General features: G+C 33.6%; 1 pseudogene; it reads left to right on the top strand.

The window, feature by feature from the left end:
• Positions 1-656: 656 nt before the first annotated feature.
• The window catches only part of LOC141551066 (autophagy protein 5 pseudogene), a 37,944-nt pseudogene continuing 18,419 nt past the window's right edge, over positions 657-20,181 (top strand).

Genomic DNA, 20,181 nt, shown 5'->3' with positions numbered 1-20,181 from the left:
TTTGTTCAAGCCTCTGCTGGTTTGACTCAAAATTATTATGTTCACCCAACATCTTCACCCCCATTATAGACTCTCACTACAATGTTTATTTTATCAAGTTTATTCATTTTAAGTAAATTCATTTAAAGGACTTAGAGGCAAAATTTATTCTGAGGGTTGAATTAGTTATTGATGGCCTGAGTAAATTTTCTTACTTACTTATCATAAACAATTTGGGATTGATTTTTAAGAATAATCTAATTTTAAGCCATTATAGCTTTAAGAAATCTATTTATAAAATAAAATGCAAGTTGTACACTTTATTATTATTTATTTGTAGTTTTCATCAGTAAGTTCCAATCTTACTGTTCATTCTTGAATCAAGGTATTTATAGATCATTGAATCATAAATCTGGCAAAGACATTGGAGATTATCTGGTTCAACCTTTTTATTTTCTAGATGAATGATTTTAAGTGGTTTAGGATTATAGAACAAAAAGATATGAAGGTGGAAAAGATCTTAGAAGTCATTTGGCTAGATCTTTTCATTTTATAGATGAAAAAACTGAGGTTTATTTAATCTAGCCTCCTGAATATAGATGAGAAATTGAGGTTGGGAAAGTTGAGACCTTAAAGTACTATATTAGTGCTATTGTTGCAGAGTGGGAAGAGTAGTAATGGTGGTGGTAATAATGGCAGTGGTGGTAGTAATAACAGCAGCAGCACTAGTAGCTGCAGCAGCAGCTGCAACAACAGCAGTAGAAATAGAAAGGCACAATTCAATTTGGTATGAGAAATTATTTTCAAGTAATTAAAATTATCCAAAGGTAAAATGGATACTTCAGGATTCAATGAGTTGCCTGTCACTAAAGATTTTCAAATAAAAGATGCATAGCCACATGTCAGGTTTTCTTAAGGAGGGACTTGAAAGTTTTGGTTAGGCCATATAAATGACTTTAAAAGGTTTCTTTTGATTCTGAAATTTTGGGATTCTATTAAATCTATTCTTTTAAAAGAGATATTTAATCCATTTGGTCAAATATCAAAACTTGGCAAGTAAATCAGAAACTGATTTTGAGAGAATGTTAGGTAGGTCAAATTTGCAATTATGTCTTTATGCCTCATGCACCTAGGACCCCCATATTATTTTTCATCATCCTGTTGCCTAGAACTCCCAGCCACTCCTTTCCTCCTAGATTAGTAATCCATGCTCCAAAATTGATGCTTTCTTTTCCTTTTCATCTGACTAAAAGTCTCATGCACTATCTTACATTATAAATTCAAACTGAGATATGAACTATCTGATCATTGATTCACTGTGATTCTCTGGCAATGTTTAAATTTAAAAGAAGTTAGTGATACTCTAAAGGAATGACTCTCTTTTTTCTTTCTTTTATATATATATATATATATATACATATATATATATATATATATATATACATATTTATACAATTATGTTGCACAAGAAAAATAGATCAAAATGAAAAAATGAGAAAGAAAACAAAATTCAAGCAAATAACAATAAAAAGAGTGAAAATACTATGTTGTGATTCACAATCAATTCTCACAGTCCTCTCTCTGGGTAGATGGTCCTTTTCATCACAAGATAATTGGAAGTGGCCTGAATCATCTTATTGTTGAAAAGAGCCATGTCCATCAGAATTGATCTTTGTATTCTCTTGTTGTTTCCATGTATGGTGATCTCCTGGTTCTGCTCAAAGCATGCCTCTCTAATAATGAAATTTCAGTGGAGAGATTTTTGAGGAAATGGGGGAAAACTTTCTCATAAGCTCAACTTTATGTTTGTTTTTCCTTTTTTTCCCTTAGAAATGCCAGAATTATTGTTGGCACAGCAGATGATCAGCGTAGTCCAGTGGACAGTGGACTGAATTTTAAATCTAAGGATGGCTGGTTCATAAATTAAAAAAAAAAAAGAAGACACCTCAGAGATAATTTATTATATCTTTCATTTTATGAATGAAAAAAAAAAACTGAGGCCCAGAACTGAGTTTGAATCCTGACTGTCACATTTAGATGGTGTGATCTTAGATAAATAATTTTTTCACTTCTCTGATTCTCATTTTTCTTAACTATAAAATGATGGAGTTGAAATAGATCACTTCTAAGATTCTGTCTGAGTCTTATTCTGTGATCAAGAGAAGATGTAGAGGATGAGGCTAACACAAATCTAGCAGTATTATTATCTGGTTGCCTTTAAAGCTGTCTTCTGGGTTAAGATACCTGGGCCAATTGATGTTCATAGTCCATTCCTTCCTGACTACCTTTTCCACTATGGTACTGGGTTAACTGGCTTTGCTTTTGCTTCCCTCTTCATATTTGTTCACCAGTCAGTCCACAAAGCTGAGGTTAGCTGGAGAATCTATAATACTGACCTAGGCCACATCAAATTATGACAAGAGAGGATAGCTGCAGTTTAAAGAATTCATAAAACTTTAGGGCTGGAAAGGACCTTAGCAATTGCCTAATCCTAATTCCTTTATTTTAGAAATGAGGAAACAGATGATCACAGGAGCAAAGTTATTTTTCTCAAGGTTTCAAAGTCAGTTACTAATGTATATGTGATTAGAACCCAATTATTTTTCAGCAGTTCCCGACTTAGGCCATTTGAAAAAAGGGACAGGAAAGAGGCTCTTCTTGTCTGTTTATTTGTACTAGAAGGGAAATCCAAAACCCTAAGAGCAAAAGACATCAACCAATTTTTATAGTTATAGTCTTTTAAGTGCTGCTCCCAATAACTGTCTGGGTCAGTTTAATGGAATAAAAACTGCTTCAAATAAGTGTATAAAATTAGGTCTACTCACAAAGCTTTACTGAGGAAAAACTTTGCCATATAGTCATAAACTCAAACCTTCTTTAGCCAGAAAAGAGTGGATATTCCAAGACAACCATCCCCACTATTAGAAGAGCTTAGAGTGAAGTTTCATCTACATTTTCTTAAGACCCACAGTATGATAGTCATAAATATTGAATAAACATTTTAAGTCTAAAATCAAATGCATCAGTCAGAAATCAGATTTTACAACCAACATTAATCTTAAGAGAAAGGTCATAGTGTATTTCTTAAAGCTGATTTATGCTGGCCCAAGCGATGCCAAGGGGCAGTAGGGCAGGCAATCCAATGCTACTCTGCAGACCCATAATGCCTTATATGTAAACAAATAGACTGAGAGACTTTAAAATATGCCATGGGAACTGCAAATGTCAAATTATGTAATACACCATCTCCATAATACCTTCTAAAAAACTCAGAGAATAAAAATAATTCCACCAGGTCTTTTCCATAAAAACATTTCACAAAAACAAACAAAAAATTTGCTACATTTTTCATGGATTGCTGTAAACTTTTTCTCAGAATGGCCTTCATTTGAAATAACATAAAATGCTATGATGGAATCACAATTTTTTAAAGGATGAAATTGAGTGAGTGACTCTTTGAGGAAAGAATTTCAGATGGGATTGTATGTATGAAAAAGAATGTACAATGGAAAGAGCTCTGGATTTGGATTTGGAGCATCTGGAAGTACATATCTGCTTTACCTAAATGCATATCTCAGCTCTGCTATTTCCTACTTATTGTGACCTTAGGTACTATGTATTTTAATCTCTCTAAGCCTCAATTTTCTGATGTGTAAAATGACAAGAATTGTACAAGATGATCTCTAAAGTCATTTTGGCTGCTATGTCTCCCAAGTTGTGGTTCTCAGATTTAAAGTTACTTTTCCAACATATAAAAATAAGAAAGAAAAATAAATACAGTCAGACTAAAATAAGTTTTGTTTAACTTAAGGGAAGGAAATCACTGAAGAAAATCAGTGAATGAGTGAAAGGTCAGTTCAAGTTCAAAATTGGAACTGAATGACTTTCTATTGTCAATGAGACATATTCCTAATGTTCTCTCATATAAGTTACAGAAGAGATATTGAAATTGTTAATTTCTTTAGTAGGAAGTATGGAATAAATATGAAATATATAAAAAAATTCACAAAGTTAGTTATATTAATTATTATAATAAAATAATATCTGCTAACATTTACATGATACTTATTATGTGCCAATACTCCACAATTATTCTATTTGATCCTCACAAAAAAATCTGGGAAGTAGGTGTTATTATTAATATTATTATTATTAATTTTTTTTTTTTTTGCTGAGCCAATTGGGGTTAAGTGACTTGCCCAGAGTCACACAACTAGGAAGTGTTAAGTGTCTGAGGCCAGATTTAAATTCAGGTCCTCTTGACTTCATGGCTGATGCTCTAATCATTGCACCAACTAGCTGCCTGTGATGCTATTTTAATTATCCCTATTTTACAGATTGAGAAACTGAGGTCACATAGCTAATAATTATTTTAGATCATATTTGAACTTGCCAGGCCTGGTATTTGATTCACTAGGCCACTTAGAAGCATCAGGACAGTTACAAGATAATTGCCTGTAGTGGCATGTTTATTAATGGTAAAATGTTTTGTTATTTATGTTTGGCTATATTACTTTTCTGTTAAAATTTCTTTTGTTATAATTTGTTTTTATATCACCTACATTTTAAATTATATTCCTCAACTATAAGGAACCTTCCCAGGGAGTTAATCCCATAAAACAAAAAAGCAAAAATAAAGAAAACTTTTCTTTTAAGCAAAACTCTTATGTTGAACAAAATAATCTAACATTTGATGCAGTTTCCCCATCTATAATTCTTCACCTTTGAAAAAAAGCAGGCAGAATTTCTTTCTCATATATCTTCTTTGGGGCCAAGATTAGTCAATATGTTTTACAGCATTTAATTTTTGCTTTATCATTATTGTGCTATTTACATTGTTAGAATAACAGAGTATATCTATATCTATATTTTTCTGGATCTACTTCTTTTTGCATCTATTTTTGTTAGTCTTCCCATGTTTTTTGGTATCCATCACTTCTTGAAGCACTTTTTATTTATTCATGGAACAGAACTTATTTGGCCATTCCCTAATCATCGGACATTATTACTTTGTTTCCAATTTTTGCTTATAAAAACATGCTGCTATGAATATTTTGATGTATGTGGAGCCTTTCTTGTCTCCAGTCTTCTTGGAATTGTTTTTTTAAGTGTTTCCAGTTTTTATTCAAAACTTTCTTCCTTGAGGCCTATGAGCTGCCTGTCTGGGTCAATGGAGAGTTAAAAAAAATAATATATATATGTATATAATACAGTTTAGTGGATCTCTGGTATGCTTTCCTAGCTTTTCCCCATACTCACTCTTGGGTAGGGGAAGGGGAGATAGGAATGTCAGGTTCTGGGGCTCCCTTACTTCAAGGAGAAGAATAGTCTAGCCATGGGACCTGTGGATTAAAGGATTTGAAAATGTGAGGCAGCAAGGTAGAAATCAGAAAAGAGTGCTGGACTTGGAGTCAGGAAAATCTGCAGTTTTTTTAAAAAAAATATTTGGAAGGAAAGAAATAAGCATTTATTATATGCCTACTATGTGCTAAGCACTATAAAACCTGAGTTCTAATCTTTCCTCAGATATTTATTAACTATAACTCTGGACAAGTTAGCCTGAGCTTTAACCTGAGTTTCCTTGTCTATTAAATGCAAGCAATAAAAGTACTTACCTCACATACTCATTGAAAAGATTAAATAAGTTAAGATATGCCACATTTTGTGAATGTTAAAGTGCTATATAAATGGTCGATGTTATTTTAGTGACTTTCTTCAAATAATTCCAAATTCTTTTTCAGAATGATTGGACCAATTCACTATCAATAGTGCATTATTATGCCCATCTTTTCATCATTCCCTTTTCCTCTAGCATCAATTATTCCTGGCTTTTTTTGGCCACACTGTTGACTTTTTTATCTGTCTGTGATTGGTTGTTTCCATATGCAAAACCCCACCAAAATAAAAAACCTCAAACCCCTCCAAAACTTGACTTTATATTAATCAAGTGGTTTCCAGATGTGCAGTGATCTGAAACATCATGAACATTAAATATTTTCACTGCAGAAATTAATTATCAATTTGTTAGTACCTGAAGAAAACATTTTCAAGGGGTACAATATATCAGAGGGTTGTCATGATAATTTGAGGAGAAAGGAAGATATCAGGAATTCTGTTAAAAATGAAGATCCAGCAAGTTTAATTGAATTCAATACAGGGAACATTTATTAAATGTCTACTATATACAAACTGAAGATCCTGTGCTTAAATCTCACCCACATCTTTATTCTGTTATTTACAGTTATTTTTATAACTTTATTTATATATTTTAATTTATTTATTATTATATTTACAGTTATTTTCATCCAGCAGACTAGAATTAAAACAATGGTCACCAAGTTTACAGATGGACTTCATGAATAGCTTTAGAAAATGCAATTTTAGTAGAATGATAGAGACAGAATGCAGATTACAGAGTGTCAAGGAATAAGTGAAGTATAAGGAAGTGAAGGACTGAAGTATGAAATGTTGTTCTCCCCTAAATATTTGACAATGGAAATGAAAAGAAATAATATGATAGCATGATTAGATGGCATAGAGCTTTTTTGTTTGTTTGTTTTAAGTGGGGGAGACTCAATTGAGCTTTATTCTAGTTGGAGCAGAAAGAATCAGTAGGAAAGGTGAAATTAAAGTCTGTAGGAAAATGGAAGAGATGGCATCAGAAAGATAATTTAAAAAGTTAGCTTTGTAAAGGCAGATTGCCTCATCATTTGATTTAGGAGAGAAAGAGGTAAGATATGTGAATTCAGAGAGGCTTTCTAATAGTGGAAGGTCTCATTCTTTTTTACTTTTAATTTTTTTTTTTTTTGGCAAGGCAATTGGGGTTAAGTGATTTGCCCAGGGTGACACAGCTATTGTTAAGTGTTTGAGGATGGATTAGAATTCAAGTCCTCCTGACTTCAGGAAAGATACTCTATCCATTGCACCATCTAGATGCCCCTCCATGTCTCATTCTTTTCAGTAGTTATTTTCTATGGTCCCCTTGTGGTTTAAATTCTGATTTAGTAAGACACTATGCTTGAATTGATTAAAATGTGAGATCATCCAATCTAAAATTCTCATTATATGGATCAGAAAACCCAAATCAGAGGGGCTGAATGATTTGCCTCAGGTTACCACAGCTAGGCAGGACTAGAATCCAGATCTCCCCAATTTTCAGGTTGATATTCTCCATCTACCCTCCAATGTTGCTTTTTATGAAATAAGTAGCCAGTTATTTTGGTAATCTCTCATCCTATCCTGAAGGATAAGAAAGTGAACCATGGGTTTGATATTACAATTAGGTAGATCAGCAGCTAGTGTAATATTAATAGTGATTAATTGATATAACAACTTGGAAGGAGTCTTTTAGCAGGACAACTAGGGATTATATCCTGGCCATGAATTGTTCATATATTTTTAAACAAATTACTTCAATAAAGATATAGCAGGATTATTTATCAAGATTTCAGATGTCAGAAAGCTGAGAGTAATGATAGAAGATATGTGACAGAATAAAGATTTAAAAAAGATTTGTGATATTAAAACACTGGATCAATTTTAACTAACAAGATGAAATTGAACAAGAAAAAATGTAAGGTACTGAATGTAGGTTATTTATTTATTTAATGTTTTTATTTTCCCCAATTAACATGTAAAACCAGCTTTTAATAAATTTTTTTTAGAACTTTGAGTTTCAGATTTTCTCCCTTCCTTCCCACCTTCCCTACACTGAGAAAGCACAGAAGTTATACAAAACATTTCCATAAAAATCATGTTATAAAAGAAAATGTAGATTTCCCCCCCAAAAAAAAACACCCTCAAGAAAAATAAAATTTAAAAAAATAAGCTTCAATCTGTATTCAGACATAATTAGTTCCTTCTCTGTGTATAGATAACATTTTTCATCATAAGTCCTTTAGAGTAGTTGTGAATCATTGTATTTCTAAGAATAACAAAAGTTATTTACAGCGGATTATCTCACAATAGTGGTATCACTTTCCACACAACACATCCCATATTGTTTGAGTTCATGGAGGACTTTCCAGGTTTTTCTGAAGCATCCTACTCATCATCATTTCCTATAGAATAATAATTGAATTTAGATTTTAAAAGGCAAATACTTGAAAATAAAAATGTAATAATGGAAAGGTGGAAAGATATTAGGTTATGAAGAGCTTTGAATGCCAAAAAAGAAGATTTTATATTTTGTCCTTGAGAATAAGCTAGATAAACTAGTATCAAAAAAACCTAGAGAAAAGAGAATATTGAGAAGGGGATGATCAAGTGTGTCAAAACATGCAGGAAGGTAAAGAAGAATGAGAAGATGTGGCAACAAAAAGGTCACTGGTAATTTTGGAGGGCTCAGTTCCATTTATAATTAGGTTGGAAGCCAGATTGTAGAGAGTTAAGAAGAAAATAAGAGAAAAGGAAATGGAAGCATTGATTAGAGAAAGATTTCTCATATAGTTAAGCTGCAGAGGGGAGGAGATTTATGGAATATAACTAGCATGGATGAAAGGTTCAAGTAAAAGTTTTTAATATTTATAGATCATAAGGATTGCAGTCAGTAGATAGGGAGACCTTACAGATAAAAGTGGGAATGACAGAAGGGGAATTCTACTGGAGAAGATGGGATAGAATTGGATCACTTATACATATAGAAGGTTTTCTTAATTTCCTCTTTTATTTTCAGAATTTCAAATTTAGTACTTAATTGGGGGGTTTAATTTATTTTTTTTATGAGGTGTTTTAGTTGCATGACAAATTCATTGATCTTCTCTTTCTCTATTTTCTTCAAGTAAGCATCTAGAGATATAAAATTTCTCCTAAGAAATGCTTTGTTTGCATCCCATAAATTTTGGTATGTTGTCTCATTATTGTCCTTCTCTTGGATGAAATTATTGATTGTTTCTATGATTTGTTGTTTTATCCACTCATTCTTTAGGATTAGATTATTTAGTTTCCAATTAATTTTTGGTCTATTTTTCCCTGCCCATTTATTACATGTAATTTTTATTGTATCATGATCTGAAAATGATGTATTTACTATTTTTTGCCTTTCTGCATTTGATTCTGAGGTTTTTATGCCATAACACATGGTCAGTTTTTGTGTAGATTCCATATACTGCCAAGAAAAAATGTATATTTCTGTCTTGATTCAATTTTTCCAGAGGTCTATCATAGCTAACTCTTCTAAAATTCTATTTACCTCCTTAACTTTTTTCTTATTTATTTTGTGGTTTGATTTATATAATTCTGAGAGAGCAACATTAAGATCCCTCACTAGTATTGCTTTGCTGTCAATTCTTCTTAACAGCTCTCTTAATTTCTCCTCTATAAGTGTGGATACTATACCACTTGCACATAAATGCTTAGTATTGATATTATTTAATTATCTATGGTACTCTTTAGCAAGATGTAGTTTCCTTATATCTTTTAATTAGATTTATTTTTGGTTTTGCTTGATCTGAGATTAGGATCATTATCCCTGTTTTTTTTTTTTTTTGTTTGTTTGTTTGTTTGTTTATTTGTTTTTGTTTTTTTTTTTTTTACTTAAATTGGAGCATATTAGATATTGCTCCAGCCTTTTATTTTTTCTTTGTATGTATCACTCTGTTTTAAATGTTGTTTTAAATGTGTTTCTTGTAAACAGTATATTGTAGGATTCTGGCTTTTAATCCAGTTTGCTACCCCCTCCCTCAAATAGCCCTCTCCTTTTATAGCCCTACCCCTTTCTTATTTTTTCCCCTTCTACTTCTGTTCTCCCTTCTATTATTTCCCTCTTTCCCTTATCCTTTGTTATCTACTTCCCTATAGGGTGAGAAAAAAAATTATCTGTGAAACTAAATATGTATGATATTTTCTCCTTGAGCGAAATCTGATGAGAGTAAGATAAATATAATGCTCATCCCCCTTTCTTCTTTCCTTCAAATATAATAGGTCTTTTGTGCCTTGTAATAAGATGTAATTTATACCATTTTATTTCGGTTTTCTCTTCTTCCAGTATAATGCCCTTTCTACCTCTAGTTTCTTTTTATATAATCACAATTAAAACAAATTATTCCTACACCCTTTATGCATACCCATAACAGAGATATAGTTGTCAAGAGTTAAACATATCATCTTCATATATAGGGATGTAAACTTTTTAACTTTTTTTTTAAAAAAAAACATTTTTTTCTTTCCTTCTAACCTTTTTCTGCTTCTCTTGAGTTCTGTCTTTGGAGATCAAATTTTCTGTTCAGCTCTGGTCTTTTCATCAGAAATAAGTGAAAATCCCCTATTTCATTGAATATCTGTCTTTCTCCCTGAAAAATAATGCTTAATTATGTTGGATAGTTGATTCTTGATTGCAATCCAAATTCTTTTGCCCTTCAGAATTTTGTATTCCAGGCCTTTCGGTCTTTTAAAGTAGAAGGTGCTAAATCCACTCCTAATTGTGGCTCCTTGATATTTGAGTTGTTTATTTCTGGCTGTTTGCAATATTTTCTCCTTAATTTAATAATTCTAAACTTTAGCTATGAGGTTCCTTAAATTTTCATTTTGGGGATCTCTTTCAGGAGGAATTGGTGAATTCTTTCAATGACCTCTGAGAGCCACGTCTGGCCTGTGGGCCATATTTGAGAACCCCTGCTTTAGACTGTCTCTCCTGGATCTATTTTCCAAAAAAATATTTTTCAACTGAGGCATTTTGCATTTTCTTCTATTTTTTTATCCCTTGATTTTGTTTGGCAGATTCTTGATGTCTCATTGAGTCATTCATTTCCATTTGTTCACTTTCAATTTTTAATGAATTCTTTTCTTTATTTAGCTATTTTTTAAATCTCCTCTTGCATTTGGCCAATTGAACTTTTAAATGGGGTGTTTTTTTCATTGAATTTTTTTGCAAATTTTGCTTTTCAATGAATTGGTTTCTTTTTCATTTCTATTTTGTAAGGAGTTAAATGTTTTTTTTTTCCCCACTTCATCAAATCTCTTTTTAAAGGAATTTCCTTCAGATAATTTCTGTTTTTCCTTTTCCAAACTTTCTTGCAAACTTCTTATTTCCTTTCCCCATTATTTTCTATCTTTCTTTTAAGATCCTTCTTGAATTCTTCCAAGAGGGCTTTGTGAAATGGAGACCAACTCATATCACTTCATTTGAAGATGATTTGCCTTTAGAGTCCTCAGAGTTTCAGGTTTGTTCTTCTATGTCTTCAGAAGAGCTATCTATGGCTAGAGTTCTTTTTGTGCTTTTGCTCACTTTTAAAGGTTGAGGCCTGCTCTTAGGGCAAAAGGGAGATTGTGAGATTGTCCCAAGCTTCCTCTACAGGAGACAATAGTTTTATGCTGCCCTAGGACCAGTGGTGCTGACTTCCCTCTAGTGCTGGGTAGGCATGGCCAAGTCCTTTGTTATTCTATTTGCCTTTTGTAATTGTGTTGAATACACAATACACAATAGTTTGCTGCTCCACTGGCTTCTGAACCAGCATAGAGTAGCTAACACTGCTGTATTTTGGCTAAGAGCTTCCTGGCAGATTTCAAAAGCATGTGGACACCATGGGGTCCTTGCAGTGCATCTGGGGCTTGGCAGGGAAAATTTAGAGACAAAATAAAGAATGAGGCTCTCCAGAGAAAAGGAGAGTATAAAGTTAAACTGTTTCATCAACTGATTAAGATGGTGGAGGTCTAGAAAACAACTGAGATCAAGGGTTTGGAAGTCAAAGAAGAACAGATTTTGGGATTGCAAGACAAAGGAGAGGTTGGTTGACCACAGACTGTTATCAGAAATACAGAGGTCATGAACATGGAGGCAAATATGTAAAGAGGATCTTGATAAACTGATATGTCCAGAAGAATACATTCTGAAGAAAATCATGGAAAAAACATTATATAAGAAACTTTTGAAGGTGCTGGCATATTTGATATAGAGAAAAGGAAGCAAAAAGGAGATGTGATTGTTAAGTTTGAAAATTTGAAAAATTATTAGTTAAAGCAACAAATACACACACATACATGTATATATATATATAAATGGTCCAATATGTGGAAAGTTAAAATGACTCCAATTTTTAATGATTAGAATGATCCAGCAATGGAATAGACTGACTTAATTGACAAGTATTTTCTGCTGGAGACAAAGGCCAGATGAACTGGTTTGTTTTAAAAGAAATTTCTGCTTTTAAGAGAAGATTATCACAGATACCTTCTAATACTAAGATTCTATGTTTCCTTTATATATTTAAATATTTATTAAGGTCTTGGTATCTTATGGATGCTTTATACATAACAAAATGTTAAGGTGATACTTTATTGTATTTATCAACATATATGGCTACTACACTGGATTTAATTAAAAATGTGCTGACTGAAATTATTCATAAGCTCAACTCTGAAAGATAAATTTCTGCCTTTCAAAATATTAAAAACAAGAGGTACAATTTTTCTAGGAATGAGATTAAAATACATTACATTTAGTCAAGGGTAGAGTATGTGTTCTCAATATTTATTGGTATTTTTACCTGTGTAATTTACCATGATTTTCTGGGAGCAATTAGAATAACTTAATTGGTAACTTCTAGAAAAATAGAGTATAGTCAGACCATGGAAAAATAGGCATCCAAACCCTTTCTTTGAGGGTTGGAATAGTTACTCATTCCTTCTATATGTAGGATGATGTCTGATTTCACAATAATAGAGTGAACAACAGGGAAAAGGGAATTAAAAAAAAAAACTATATAATTTTAATCCCTCTCTTCTCTATGTGTGATTAATGAGGTTTCACTGTTGTTATTTTATGTCTATGTCTAACTCAGAGATAATTATGCTGCTACCTGGTAGGGTAGACAATCTCTGGAGAAAAGGTTTCTTATCCTGAGAATTTAGTAAAAAACTGAAATATTGTGAAAAGAGCATGACTAGAGTTATTAATTATTGGCTAGGCTAGAAGAGGAGTATTAAGCATTCCCATAAATACCAAGCTATGCCTGAGAAAAACTATAAGTGCTAAAAAAAAAAAAAAAAAAAAAAAAGCCAAGTTTTGGCCAGCCTGAATATTCATGATAGTTCAGGGACATGAATATTCAGGCTGGCCAAAACTTGGCTTTTTTTTTTTTTTTTTTTTTTTTTTTGGCTTTTCCTATAGCAAGGAAGTAGGGTTGGGAAAGTGTGAATGGCCCATACCAGTGACAAGGACAATGCATAGTCCAAAAGAGCAAACTTGTGGTAGAAGGCAGAACAGATATGAAGTTAACAGATTAAATAGACAACTAAGAATTAGGAAGTCATGAAGTCTGGAGGAAAGGGACAAGATTTGTTAAAAGACCAGGAAAGCTGTACAGGGCATCATTAGTAGGAATGAACTTGTTAGTCATGTGAAGACCTTCTATTTGGCTTACAGACTCCGTGGATACTTCCCTTGTAAATTCAGTAACAGTTTCAAGATATGGACAGGAATTGGATTAAAGTAGAGCTAAAGAGAGATGCCTGACTATGACAGGGTACCAAATAATAAGGACTGAATTAATAATAAGGAGTACCAAAAGAGTACCAGATAAGAGTACCAGATAAGAATCTTTCTCTCTATCCTCCACCCCAAATTACCTTGTATGCATCTTGTAATTTGTACATATTGTATATCTGCTTACATGAGCATATTCTGTTTTCCCTGACAGAATATAAACTCCTTGAAGGCAGAGACTGTTTTGTTTTTATATCCCCAGTATTTACTGGGGATTGAGTAATTGTAGCAGGAATGTAGCAGTGGGTGCATTGTGTTCAATTTTTATTTTCAGATGTTAACAATAACTTTTACATAGCAAGTTTTTAATATATACTTGTTTACTGACTTCATTCAATAAATGTTGAATGAATTAATAATTGTAGACTGGCAGCACAGTATCATGGAGGACATTTTGGATTAGAAATCTGGAGACCTAGGTTTTAGTTTCAACTCTTACACTAGAAATTCATAGGCATACATAGGCAGTCATTAGAGTAGAAGTTCTCTAAGATCTCTTTCTATGACTAACCCTAGCAGCAACACTGGACTGCCTGGCAGAATTCTGGTCAACAGGATAAATGAATGCAATACAATTGTCCTCTTGAAGCAACTTCAGCAACTTTTGGCTGGGTAGCAGATCATGGACCCTATATGAATTTAAATAAAAACAACCCCAAAAGATATTTATGGTAGAATATCATGTATCTTCAGATTAATATGGTTTTATTCTTTGGAATACATGCTGAGAAGGTATTTTTTTCCCCTTTCTTGATAGAAGAGGTAGGAGGAAACATCAAAAATATGCTCTTTAGTAATAACCTGATTAGTGTAGTAAAGGGGGCCATCAATCTCCCTCACTAACTAATCAGTCTTTCCCTCCTTCCATGCCTTCTGTCAACCTCTGGATACAAACTAGTAGTGATGAGAGTTAGGTAAGGGGTAACCCCTTTGGTTCAGCACAAGGATACATAGTTAAATACACTCTAGTGACTCCGCAGAGTCCCTTGTAAAGGAATTTACAGGTCTGAAAACTTAGATTGATTAAAAAAGGTTTATTGTAGGGGTTTGGAAGTAAGGGTAAAGGTAGAAAGATGCCAGGGCCAGGGCTGGTTTCTGGGCAAACAGGAACCCTTGGCATGGCTGATGTAAGAATGCCATGTTTGGGCTCCTGCAAAGAGTGGGCTCCAGGGTCCCCCTTTCTATAATCTTGAAGGTGGGTGGAGTCCCAGGCTCCTGGCTGGTTTTGGCCAGGGTTAGCTTTGAATAGAATTCAATGGGTTTTTAGATAAGGAAGAAGCTGTTTGTGGGGGTTGGGGAAACCTGAGCAGATAGTGGGGAGCTGGGAAAGCCCAAGTTAGCTCAGATCCTGTGGGGGCTGGGAAAGCCCAAGTTCATTAGAATTCAAAAGAGTGCTTTTGACCAGGATTTGTGAATCAAAGATCCTAGCTTCTTCAGCTATGGGTGGGGGGGAGGGTTGGGAATCAGAAAGGAATCTTCAAGGCATCTCAACCCACATCAGTAGCACTATTTCCAGTTGTCCTTGAATATCTAAGAACATGAGGATCTTGTATTCATCCCAGTGCTAAAACTTACCATATCCTATTTTAACTAAATGTCCTTGTTAACTACATTCTGAGCTCTCAAGCTCTGGTGTCTTGGGGCAAAATCATGGTAGTATAAACTTAGTTGTGGTTTTGTATAGAACAAGCTAGTTTCCAGTGTTAATTTGTGGAGTAAACTTAGAGGGAACCAACTAAACCCATAAATAGAAGCAATATATAAAAAGTCCCTAGATACAGTAGTACTGGATCTCCTCAGTTTACAACATATGTAAAGGTCCTTCTAAAAAACCTCTTTCAGTAATCTAAGTAAAGTGGATTGAGGTAGAAAGGGCATTATCATTCTCCTAGTATTAGAGATTTCCTGTTAGAAATTTCCCTTATGCCAATTAAAATTGACCTAGCCTAAAGATTGATGGGTAAGGGTGGTGGTTAATAGGTAATAGGTGTTCAGGTGTGTCACATGCTACTTGTTTGTTCTCTCTCAGCCTTGAAGCTGTGATCACATAGGGCTGTGTCAACAGTTTCTGCCTCATTTATCCCCTTGAGACTCAGGGATTAGCAAATTTGGAATCACTGATTCCTAAGAAAATTGTTATTTGCTAATAAGTACTTCAATTACAGCTGGATCATTGTGCTTACAAGTAAGGGAGTAGGTGTCAATTTATGCAATGAGTGGGGGAGGGATTTCCTTGAATTTATTTATTAGAGCTTTAGCCTTCCAGGAACAAAGCCTCTGCACTTGATCTAGACCCTTATTGTCTAACTCAAGAATGACACATGTGACAGTTAAAAATCATATTTACATTCTAAATCTGACAGAAGAATATCCTCCCTGGCATCACATTTATGGCAGCATGTTACAGTGGAAAGAGTACTAGATTTATAGTCAGAGGAACTGGGTTCAAATTCTAACTCTTTCATTTATACCTATATGACCTTAGGTAAATCCTTATCAAATGAAATAACAAAGTATTATATAAAGATTATTATTATTACTAATAAATGTATTAATTGTAATAATGATTAATATTTTATGACTATTATCCATACCAATATACTAACATATATTAATGTTGATACATACATTAATAGTAAAGTACTATATAAATATTATTATTCCTAATAATCATATTAATTATGATTAGTGGTTCATCAATATATTACTGACATAAACACATTAATATGTTATATTAATATTAGTACATCAATGTTACTATAAATAATATTAATTAGTAATTAGTTGCAATTAATCGATTCATTCTAATCTGCAAAAGAAGGGATTAGATTAGATAGCCCCTAAGGTTGCTTTCCACTCTATGATGCTCCCATATGTGACCCCAGTATAATAAACGCTAGGTTATGTTGATGAATATAAATGGATAAATCCGAAAGAAGAAAGCTAGGAGACTATAAAGAAGAAGAAAGCATACTGGCAATTCCTGACATATGATCCATCAGATTTCTTTTTCAACTTTGCTTAAGATTCTATTGCACAGTGAGGCACAAAATTCAAACAACTATGTGAATTTGTCTGTCAGAGGTGGACTTTTCTGTCTCAGCCCTTAACCCATAGAAAGTAGCTTGAGAATTTGGCTCAGATCATACAAGTAACATAAGGTTGACAGCAAATGGGGGATGCTAGTTGTTAGTCAGTATGAATCAGCACTTTGGAAAGCCTGGGAACTAGGAATAGGTTACAAACAAAACAAATAAAAAAAGTTGCTCCTATGTTAGTGGATTTAGTCTTATAATGTTAGTAAGTCTTTTGAATTCCTGAAATTTCACATGCCTGAGGCTGTCTTTTTGAAGAAAGTTTTGCAAAATGCTTTTGGGAATAAATTCTCAGAGGGCATTAAGAAGTAGACCATCACTGGACTATTTCATATTCTTAAAGGTATAGCTTATTTGAGTGACTTCCAAAAGAAGAAAAAAATGGCATATTTGTAGGACAGTTGAATGAATCTTTAAATCCAAAAGAAAATGGAATAATTTAAAATATTTGTTATCCTTTCCTATTACTGCATTTGCACTGTGGGTCTTGATTATGTTGTCTTGTTTTAGAAGATCTTAGCAAATTCTTGAAAAGAAGTCCTCTATTTTTTTACCTTTTGCAATAGGTATTGGTGGTGAATTGCCATGTCTTTATGGTCTTTTTTAAATGACCCAGGGAAAAAAAATACTTCTTGTCAATTTTAGGAGCATGAGGAAACAAATTACACTAAATTGTCTGTTTCACTCACTTAGTAAAAACCTGTGAAGATTATATTGGCAGAATGTCAGTCCTTCAGTTCCCCTTTTAATATTTCAATTACTTGGCCATTTGACAAGGATCATTCATTTAAATAGCTTACTTCATATTGTCAAAGCTCTTAAGGACTATGTGAGTCTCTGTGCTTTTGGTTCTTTTTGTTGCCATGACTTTAGAACCAGAACCAGGGTAGACAATCCATTTTTTTATTCTATAAATTGCCAAGATCAAAAACTACCAAACTAAAAACCTAAATTAGCTGATAAGCCTCTTCTCATTTTTATTAAGCTGGTCTCAGGCATCACTCTGGCCTATCTAGGTTAAAACTCAGAAGTATAGGTATCCTAAATGGAGTTATGAAGCAGTGGATTATCATGTATTTTAAAGCACCAAAGATATTATTTAAATAATAGAATTTCAACATTCTATGTCCTCTAAACACTAAGTATTCAGATTGAAACTGGTACATTTAAGTAAGGAAGAGGAAATAATACATGGATAATTTGTCAGGGACACATAATAAGTAGAACTGTTACTTAAGAGATAGAGGAAAAAGAGATCAAGAGGTGCCTCCCTCATATGTAAAGTTCCAGCTATATTGTATATTTGCACTGAGGGTCTTGATTATGTTGTCTTGTTCGAGAAGATCTTAGCAAATTCCTGAAAAGAAGACCTCGACTTTTTTATTTTTTTGCAATAGGTATTGGTGGGCATTATGCCAAGATTTGCTCTGAATGCTTGGATAAAGGATAAGATCAGCAGGGCTGTTTTCATATTTACTTTGCTGGAATTCTAAATGTGGCACATCAGAAGTACTGATGAGACCTCTGATACTCAGTCCTTTTTCTAAGTTATTTTATTAATAAATTAGAGCTGGATCACTTGGCCTTATTCCCAGACTCCTTCAGTTCCACTTGTTGTTTAGGTCATCATAAAGATAAAAGGATAAGCATAGGAAAAATATTCCTCAAAGTTAGAAACTGTTGAGTAAGACCTTTAAAGAGAAGCATAAGAATTGTCAGGAAAAATTCTGGAAAGAATCCAGGACTTGAACTCAGGAGACCAGGATTCTGGTCTTCGTTCCAACCATAGGTATGCAGAAGCATGGGCCTGGTGTGCATTGTTTTATTTTGATGTATCATTAACACTTTCCTTGGATGCATTCTTGGTCCATGCTTTATGAATGAGCATGTTTGTGTGACCTCAAAAGAAAAACTTTACTTTCCACATCCTGGTTCTAATAATACTTATATTAACTAATTAGGAAGGTTGTTGTGAGGTAATCGCTTGGTACAATCTTAAAACATTATATAAAATATGAGTTATTCACGTGATGCTGGTTGTTATTTTGAAAGCATTTTCACTTCTGGAAATTTAAATTACTTTCCATCATATTTACAAATGGCATTTTAGAAGTGGACCCTGGACTAAGAGTCAGGAAGCCTATGGTTTTTAAATTTCACCTTTGCTTCTGCCTTCTGTTTCCTCATCTACACTAAAATAAGCACTAAACTAGATGTTCTCTAGCATCTCTTCCAACATTTACTGTTGCTATCCAGTTGTTCCAGACATTTCTAAATCTCCATGATCCCATTTGGGGTTTTTGCGGCAAAGATACTGAAGTGATTTGCCATTTCCTTTTCCAGCTCATTTTACAGATGAGGAAACATCAGGCAAACAGGTGACTTGTGAGGACCAATATCTGAAGCTGAATTTGAAGTCATGAAGATAAGTCTTCCTGATGTCAGACCTTGTGTACTATCCATTGCACTGACCTAGCTGCCCCATCATGATAACACTGAGATAGCACTGGGTCTAGAATCAGAGGAGCAGAGTTCAAATTCTGCTTGTCATACATACATTAACTTGCTAAGACTTCAGCAATTCCCTTCTTACAATGAAGAGGTTTGACTAGATGGCTTTTAAGTGCTCCAATAGCACTCTTGATCTGTTACCCCATGATCTATGAGGTCTAAGTGTCAAACCTCCATGTCTTGGAACATTTCCCATTTAGAGGAATTGAAAACAATGTGGCATGTGAAAAAATAGAAGTATTACCCACTGAGTTCCATAGTCATGAGAGCAAATTTTCTCTGAAAATTTTTCTTTCATTATGTGTTGGCATATGGACCCAATAACCACTTTTGGATTTCTGGTACAATCTGAAGGATTGAAGTGGAAATGTTGTGAAAGAATGGAGCTTTTGGAGCCTGCTAATGTCTCCAGAGAAGTGACCTACTTCTTAATTTTCTCTTCTATGTTTAGAAAATAAGAAATAGAGACCTTCTCCCCATTTCCAGTTGCTAAGTCATTCCCCCTCCTTCATCTGGGGCTTTTGCAGCATCCTCCCAATTAATGTTTCACTTTTTTTCTGAACAGGTGGTTATAGTCACTGGAGCTGGAGGCTATAGGCCAAGATTTGAATCTCAGCTCTTTGACATTCCCATAAGTAACTCTTTTAGCCTCTCTGTGGTTTTACTTCCTAATCCTAAAAATGCAAAGAATTTCACTTCTTGTTTTTCAAGGCTTATTGTGAAGAAAGTACCAATACTCCAAAACTTGCATACACACATATGTAATGTATATCAGTCTGAGTATATTATATATTTTTATATTACATTTCCCCCCTCAATTACCTATTAAAATACCTTTTTTAACATTTGAGTTATTTTTTTTTTTTAATTTTTGAGTTCTGAATTCTATCCCTCCCTTAATCCCTTTCCTTCCCTCCTCCTAAAATGGCAAACAATATTTTTGTGAGTGTATGCAAATGCGCAAATGTTATAAGGTGTGTCTATCCAGCTGCATATCATAGTCCGAAAAATAGGCATTATTACCTATTTCATTTGAATCTACTTACTATGGCACATAGAGAAGAGTTCTGGGTCTAGGGTTAGGAATACCTGAGTTCAAATGCAAGCTCAGACACT

The sequence above is a fragment of the Sminthopsis crassicaudata genome, chromosome 1, assembly GCF_048593235.1.
Source record: "Sminthopsis crassicaudata isolate SCR6 chromosome 1, ASM4859323v1, whole genome shotgun sequence".
Lineage (NCBI taxonomy): Eukaryota > Metazoa > Chordata > Mammalia > Dasyuromorphia > Dasyuridae > Sminthopsis > Sminthopsis crassicaudata.
Note: the sequence above shows the minus strand (reverse complement) of the source record. Positions and strands in the feature narration are given on the sequence as shown.